We start from the raw sequence: 8,953 nt of genomic DNA, 5'->3' as shown, positions 1-8,953 counted from the left end.
CATCCCTCTCATTCCCCTATGGTCCCCAGTAGCTTTTGTTATAATGCAGAGCACTTCATTGCTCCCAATTTCCTTCTTTGGTCAAGAAACTTTTGCCTTATCTTAGGAGCAGATTAGTGTGTTTTGCATTGGGAAAGAAGGTGCATGTAAATATTTCAGTAAATAAAGACTGGTAGGGATTGGTAATCATCTCCCCTGGCACCTTTCCTCTTCTTCCTTATGGGCATATATCTGATCAGGATAAAGATGACATTTCCGGTTGGGCGTGGTGGCTCATGACTGTAACCCCAGCACTTTGGGAGGCTGAGGAAAGAAGATTGCTGGAACCAAGAGTTCGAGACCAGCCTGGACAACATAGTGAGACCTTGCCCTCACCCCCCAAATTAGCTGGGCATGGTGGTGTGTACCTTTACTGTAGTCCCAGCTACTTGGGAGGCTGAGATGGGAGGATCCCTTGAATCTAGGAACTTGAGGCTACAGTGATCCGGGATTGTGCCCTGCACTCTTAGGTGATAGAGCAGAGAATACTCCATCCAACACCTGTGGAATACACATTGTTTTCAAGTTCACGTGAAATATTCCAAGGAAGATCATAGCCTCAGCGATAAAGCATGTCTTAATAACCAAGGCACAGTGACTTATATCTATAATCCCAGCACTTTGAGAGGTGAGAGGATTGTCCTGAGACCAAGGATTTGAGATCAGCTTGGGCAACTGGTGAGACTTTGTCTCTACAATAAATCAAAAAATTAGCCAAGTATGGTAGGGCATGCCTATAATTCCAGCTACTTGGAAGGCTGAGGTGGAAGGATCACCTGAGCTCAACAGGTTGAGGCTGCGATGACTGTGGGAGTGCCACTGCACTCTAGCCTTGACAATAGAGTGAGACTCTGACTCAAAAACACAGCAAAAACCCAAAATGACTGAAATTATTGAGAGTATATTCTCTGGTGATAATGGAATAAGATAGCAAAGAGATATTTTGAAAATCTCCAAATATGTGGAAATTAAACACTACACTTCTAAACAACCTTTGTATTAAGGAGAAATCACAAGGGAAATTAGAAAATATTTTGAACTGATTTATAGTGAAAATATATCAAATTTTGTGGGATGTAGCTAAAGCAGTGCTCAAGATAGAAATTTATAGCTTAAATGCTTATTTAGAAAAGAAGAAAAATTTTAAGTTCTTTATCCAAGCTTTCATTTTAAAAATTAGAAAAAGAAATGATTCCCAAATTAAATAGAGGAAGGAAATAAAGACAGCAGTGAAAATCAAAACAGAATGAATGAAAAAAAAATAGAGAAGAAGCTCTCAAACTTTTTGGCCTCAGAATCACCTTACACTCTCAAAAATTATTGAGAATTCTAGAATCTGATCTATATGTTTTAGATCTACCAATTTTTACTGCATTAGAAATTAAAATAAATTAAAAATATATTGTATTTATTTAAAAATAAACTCATGCATGTAAACATAAATGATATATTTTATGAGAAAATTATGTTTTCCAAAAGAAAAAATTAATGTGAAGACTGGTATTGTTTTTCAATTTTCCAAATTTCCTTAGTGCCAGACTTAATAGAAGCCAGCTGGATTATCATTTTCTTCTGCATTAAATTTATTGTTTTGTTTGAAGTATGTGAAGAAAACCCAGCCTCACACAGATTGCAGTTGGAAAGGGGAGGAGTATTTTAATAGCTTTTTCAAGTAATTGTGGTATATCCTTTTATAGTTTACACTCCACCAGAACTTGGCAAGTGGTAGTTTTTTGCACTGTGGAACATGAAACTTTTTGAGCATTTTGTACTCATTACATTAAAATCCATTGGTTTGTCTTTCACTTCAAATGGATCCTTTACCCATGCATAACTATGTACAACTATGGGAAAATATTGATTCACTTAGTTATGCAGATTTACCAAAAGTTGACACATTTCATTATACAGTACTGTACAATACAAAAAAAGAATTGCATTCACTCATATTACCACTGTCGTCAGAAAAGTCTTTGATTATTGAAAAGCTGTTGTGTTCATGGTAGCAAATACAAATTTCCAAAATGAAAATTTTCACTTGAAATCTCAAATTTTATCTTTAATGACAAATACTATCAGTTGTTTTTCTTAGAGTCTAACTTTGCTTATTTATGAGAAGATGCCTGCCAAATACTCAAGTCTAAATAACTATAGTTTTATTATTAGTCATTCTTTTTGAGTAAAAATGATGTCCCATGATAAAACTGGTTAGTTCAGCTTACAACTCAAATGATTGTATGTGTTTTCAGCTTACAACTCAAATGACTGTATGTGAGTTAACACCATACTTCTATATACAGCAGAAGTGCTTTATGCATACTTGTCATTTCATCGTACAAAATGCATGTGGATTATAAGATCAATAATTAATAACATGAATAATTCTATAAGATTTTAAAATAAAAAATATATATTTAGAAAGGCATTCATCCTGGTAAGTATGAGTTGCTGGCCCTTCAGGTGGAAACTGATTGATATCATCATCTCCTATCAATTAACTAGTTGGTCTCCTTCAGGGATGTAGCATATCAAGGACTTGACACTGATCTCTGATGCTGTCAGATTGGATGTTTAGCAGCAGTAGTAGGTATATCAGCTTTAGTAAGAGGGAACCCATGTTTTTTACTGGGTGAATGAATAGCCTTCAATCCTGCCAACACAGCCACTCTGTTCTTGGGTACAATGTGCCAGCACGAGGTGAATGAGGACAGAAGTTGGCTGACCTCTATTGGCGGAATCATTCTATCCACTAGGTTGTTGAGTGCTTCCTTTGCAATGAATGCCTATTGGTGGTCATTGGCATGAGAGAAAAAGCCATACAATTTGTTCCCACTCCCCATAGGTCTAGCAATGTGCTTCTTCCCCAGATGTTTGAATTTTGCTCTTTCTAGGCTTCTGGCCAACGAGACAATTCATCACTGCTCAAGAGTTCAAGTCATACACTCAGTTGGACTTTCTCAGGCCACTTCTCCCTTTATAGCAAGTTTATGGCCAGTTGTACTGTTGGAAGCTCTAAGCACAGGATTTCTCCTCACCACTGTCTTTCAGGGCCACCCCTGAACGGGTGCTGCAGTGTGATAGCAGTCTATTTTCAGTCAGCATAAGATTTTGAGCCCATCTTTGAAGGCCTGGGTTTTTCCTCTTTCAACCAGGATATTCCCCATAAGGCTATGGGTGTGAATTGAGGGAGGAGGTTTGTTTATTTGGGAGTCTCATTCTGTCGCCCAGGCTGGAGTGCAGTAGCACACTCATGGCCTTGCAGCCTCAACCTGCTGGGCTCAGGCAATCCTTCCACCTCAGCCTTCCAAGTAGCTGGAACTGGATTGTGCCTCCATGCCTGGCTAATTTTCTTGACTTATCGTAGAGACGAGGTCTCACCAAGTTGCCCAGGCTGATCTCAAACCCCTGGGTTCAGGCAGTCCTCTTGCCTCGACCTCCCAAAATGCTGGGGTTACAGGTGTGAGCCACCGTGCCCTGCTGAGGGACAGGTTTTAATGCAACACAAAGAGGTGACATGGAGGTCAAGTCTATAACTTTGTGTAACCTACTTGTGTCTTAAAGATCAGCCATAATGATGGATTGCTGTTTAGTCCAATTGAGTTTATGACTCGGTAAGTCTGACTAAATGATACCTTATAATAGGAAGTTTCAGCCTCATAGTCACTTAATGTTCCATGGTCTGGCATTTAGTTCCTTTTAGGGTTCAGTTGTGTGCCTAGAGTTGTTTTTCAAATAATATGCAATGTCTTTGCTGCAGACAGTATGGTCTTGCTTCAGAACTGTAGAGACCTACACTGTGACTCTCTAGTTAGGATGTATCAGAGACTTCTTACAGTGTTTTTATTCACCACAGCAAACTCTAGTCCCATGGTTTTTTCAGGTCATATAGCCCAGGTAACAAGGCTGCTTGTACCATGGACTGATTCCACCTCTTGAAAGGAGGAACCTCAAAGCATTCTGGCCACTTTTGTAGGACTACAGAAGTGTTTATGTATTAAACAACAACTCTTGTTATTCCTATGTAAATAAACTGGTTGAATAACACAATATATTGAATTAATGATGTTGAATAAGAAAATTGCTGAGCCACTAATTTGGTCAAATTTGCCTTAATGGAATGAACTTCATCACAAGGGACTGTAAAAGCAAAAACTAACACTCTGCCTTGCTTCTAATGCCTAAGCATTTTCCCACAACATAGTCAGGGGGAAAATGACTACAGAAATAAACCAAAATGTAACAGGAGCATTCTATCTTGTTTTGATCCCAAAGTAATAGAATTGTCAATATTCCTATAAACCTGGACTCTGTAACAAACACAGTTCTATCTCTCTTTTTTTTTTTTTTTTTTTTTTGAGTTGGAGTCTCACTCAGTTGCCCAGACTGGAGTACAGTGGCCGCTCCCGGCCACCACAGCCTCGACCTGCTGGGCTCCGGCGATCCTTCCGCCTCAGCCTTCCAAGTAGCTGGAACTACAGGCACACGCTACCACGACTGGCTAATTTTTTGATTTATTGTAGAGATGAGGTCTCACCAAGTTGCCCAGGCGGGTCTCGAACCCGAGGGCTCAGGCAATTCTCACACAATTCTATCTCTTAATTTTACTCTGCTGATGTCTGAATATATGCCAGAACCTTTGTGAATGTGATGTTCATGTGAGAATGTTGCTGTGTTCTCAGCTTGAACAGACTAATGTAAGATTGATGATGTTAGTAATTGTGTGAGGTTTTCCCTTTAAATACTTACTGTGCAAGTTTGATGAATCAGTTCTTCCAAGGTCTGACTTTCTTGTACCCTACAAAGACACTTGTTTATTTTTCTAAATGCATTTATCTCTGAGTCTTCCTTTGCCACATTTATTGGCCATTTGAGTTTTCTCTTTTGTGGAGTGCCTTCAAGGTGTGTGCCATATTTCTAGTGATTTTCAGCTCTTCTATATTTTCGATATTGGTTCTTCATTGGTTATATATGTTGCAAATATTTCCCCCCATCATGTGGCTTCTTTTCCCACACATTTTAATGGTGTTTTTTGATGAACAGCAGTTCTTAATTTAAAGGTAGTCACATTTGTCAGTTTTTCTTTATGATCAGTGCTTCTTGCACTTGTTTAAGAAATAATTCTGTACTTCATGGTCATGAAGCTATTTCCTTATAGCCAGCGTCTTACTGATGAAAATTTATGTTGTTTATGGTATTTTGCTATTACAGATGGTTGCTACAGGGCCTCTTCATTATATATATTTTGGCAAGTTTTCTTAAAGGATATCTATATAGAATAAACTGCCAGCAGGGCAATTACTAGATCAAAGGATATTTTTAAATGTTGATAGTTGCTGAAAAATTGGTTTTCAAAAGATATGTAACTTTTTTTTAATTCAAGATACTTATCGCACTATATTACAATTATTGATCAAAATGTTCATCCACTTATGACAAGAAGATATAGCTTCCCATAAGGCTCTGGATGTTCTTTAACATGGATGTAATTGGGCTGAATTCATCAACTGGAGAGGAGGAAAACAGCAGTGACTGTGAAAAATGTTGCCTAGATAAGGCTTAAGGTCTAGAACTTAGATGCTGAGATTAGACTGCTGTGAAGTGTTTTTCCTTCAAGGAGAGAATTTAGAATGACTTCAAAAGGAGCATTCTAATAAGTTTTGAGATAAACAAAGATTGGACCAGTACACCTAAAGAAAACTAGAAAATATGGCAAATTGGGCTCTCATGTTGATATTTTTCAGCTTGTAATTTTAAAAATAATTATTTGTTAACAGAATACATTGTTACATGAAAAAATGGGACCCCAAAATATAAATCTAATTATGATGATAATGAGATGCTCCTCTTCTTTTTGCTTATCTGTTTTTTCTTAATTTTCCAAAATGAAAATAACTTGCTTTAACAATAATAATAATGTATTGCTATATACTTATAACAAATATCCCTCTTAGCTTTTATTTTTTATTTTTATTTTTTTGAGTTGGAGTCTCACTCGGTCACCCAGACTGGAGTGCTGTGGCCGCTCCCGGCCGCCGCAGCCTCGCCTGCTGGGCTCCGGCGATCCCTCCGCCTCAGCCTTCCGAGTAGCTGGAATTACAGGCATGCGCTACCACGCCCGGCAGATTTTTTGATTTATTGTAGAGATGAGGTCTCGCTGCCCAGGCGGGTCTTGAACCCGCGGGCTCAGGCCCCTCTTAGCTTTTAAAGTCAAGATTCTGGGGTCAAGATTAGACAAAAAGAATACTATACACAAAATTTTATCTTATGAGAACCTTATGATTGGGTGTTATTTTCTTAATTAATTAACAAATTTTTTGATAGCTGTAGATTCACATGCACTTATAAGGAATAATACAGAGAGATCCCCTATACCATATATCTAGTTTCCCAATGGTAATGTCCTGAAAATCTACAGAAGCATATCATAACTAGCATACTGACATTGATACGATCCATCTATTTTATTCAGATTTATCCAATTTTATTTGTGCTAATTTATGAGGATGTACAAATCAATGTGTATGTATAGTTCTATCCAATATCATCACGTGTCAGTAACTACCACTACAGTGAAGACACCACACAGGTTAGATGTGAAGGCTCATGTCTGTAAACCCAGAGCTTTGGGAGGCTAAGGTGGGAGGAACACTTGAGGGCAGGACTTTGAGATCAGCCTGGGCAACACAGCAAGACCCTATCTCTATATTAAAAAAAAAAAAAAGATTCAAAATTTAATCATTAGAGTATTCCTTGTGTTTTCCTTTCAAAACCACACCTACCTTCCTATCTCTGGGCAACTACTGATCTATTTTTTTATTTCTAAAATTTTGTCTTTTCTTTTTTTTTTTTTTTTTTTTGAGTTGGAGTCTCATTCTGTCACCCAGACTGGAGTGCAGTCGCACGTTCCTGGCCACCGCAGCCTCGACCTGCTGGACTCCAGCGATCCTTCCGCCTCAGCCTTTCAAGTAGCTGGAACTACAGGTATGCGCTACCACACCCAGCTAATTTTTGATTTATTGTAGAGATGAGGTCTTGCCAAGTTGCCCGGGAGGGTCTTGAACCTGCGGGCTCAGGCAATCCACTTACCTCGGCCTCCCAAAGCGCTGGGATTACAGGCTGAGCCACCGAGCCTGGCCAAATTTTGTCTTTTCAAAATGTTATGTAAATGGAATTTTACAGCATATAACATTTTAGGATTGACTTTTTTCATTTAGCATAATTCCCTGGAAATTAATGCAAGTTGTTGTATGTGTTAATAGTTCATTCAATTTGTGGAGTAGTATTCTATGGTATGGATGTACCACAATTTGTTTAACCACTCATTTGTTTAACTCACTGAAGGACATCTGGGATTGTGCTGATTTCCTATCATAGATGTAACAATTTACTACAAATGTAGTGGCTTATAACAGCCCAAATTTATTATCTTGCAGTTTTGGAGGTTAAACGTTTTAAAATCAAGGTGTTGGCCAGTTGTGTTCCTCCTGGAGGCTCTAGGGGACAATCTGTTTTTTTGCCATTTCTAAAGGTTCTAGGGGCTGCCTGCATTCCTAGGCTTGTGGTCCCTTCCTCTATCTTCAAAGTCAGCATCTTCAAATTTCCCTCTCTCCCGCTAACCTCTGCTTCTGACATCACATCTCTTTCTCTGACTTTGACTCTCTTGCCTCTCTGTAGGATGGTTGTGATTACATTGGGCCCAGCAGGATAATCCAGAATAGTCCTCTGTTTCAAGAACCTTAATTTTATCACATTCTGTTTTCCATGTAAGGTAACATATTAACAAGTTCCAGGATAAGAATGTGCATTTCTCTGGGCGGCCATTACTCTGTTTACTACAGGGTTGTTTTCAGATGTTGGTTTTTATGAATAAAGGTACTAAAAACATTTGCACAGGTTTGTGTGTGTGGATATCTTTATTACTCTGGGATAAATGATCAGGAGTACAATTACTGGGTTGTATGGTAATCGCACATTTTGTTTCCTAGAAACTGCTAATCTAGCCGGGCTCGGTGGCTCAGCCTGTAATCCCGCGCCTTTGGGAGGCTGAGGTGAGTGGATTGCCTGAGCCCGCGGGTTCGAGACCCGCCTGGGCAGCGAGACCTCATCTCTACAATAAATCAAAAAATCAGCCGGGCATGGTAGCGCGTGCCTGTAATTCCGGCTACTCGGAAGGCTGAGGCAGAAGGATCGCCGGAGCCCAGCAGGTCGAGGCTGCGGTGACCGGGAGTGGCCACTGCACTCCAGTCTGGGCGACAGAGTGAGACTCCAACTCAAACAGCAACAACAAAAAAGAAACTGCTAATCTGTTCCAGAATGGCTGTCATATTTTACATTCCCACCACAAAGTATGAGTGATCCAACCTCTGCATTTGATGTTGTCACTATTTTTTATTTTAGCCAGTCTGATAGGTGTGTAGTGACGTCTCATGGCAGTTTTAATTTGCATTTTGTTAAAGGCCAATGATGTGGATGTTGATTTCCAAATAGGTAGCAGTGTCATCCCTAACGCAGTGGTTAGTAATGTTGAGTGCACATTTATGCTAAAGAGTTTTAAATTTTATTGCAAACAAGTGGGGGAGGGAGATTCTGTGAAAGCCCTGGACGAATCCGAGCCTGGGAAGCTCCGTGGTAGACGCAGGGAGTTGAGGACGCATCTCTTAGTGAACAGAGGGCTAGGCAGCTGCCTCTAGGACCCAAGCCAGACGACGCCAAATGCTAGGGAGGCGGCCCGTCAAATGAGGTGGAGGGGCATGAGTCCACGCAAAGCCGTGAAGAGAGGTCTCACCGGCGTCACGACTCCACGGAGCGGCCCCGCCCCCGGCCCCGCCCCCGCCCCGGCCCCGCCCCTCGTTCCTCGTGGGAGCTCCAGGTTCCCGCCAGAACCGAGGGCAGAAACGGGACGTGCCGCGAGGGG

Source organism: Carlito syrichta, unplaced genomic scaffold, assembly GCF_000164805.1.
Source record: "Carlito syrichta isolate Samal-C Ts95f unplaced genomic scaffold, Tarsius_syrichta-2.0.1 Scaffold314220, whole genome shotgun sequence".
Lineage (NCBI taxonomy): Eukaryota > Metazoa > Chordata > Mammalia > Primates > Tarsiidae > Carlito > Carlito syrichta.
The sequence above is the reverse complement of the archived record's forward strand: the minus strand, read 5'-3'. Positions refer to the sequence as shown.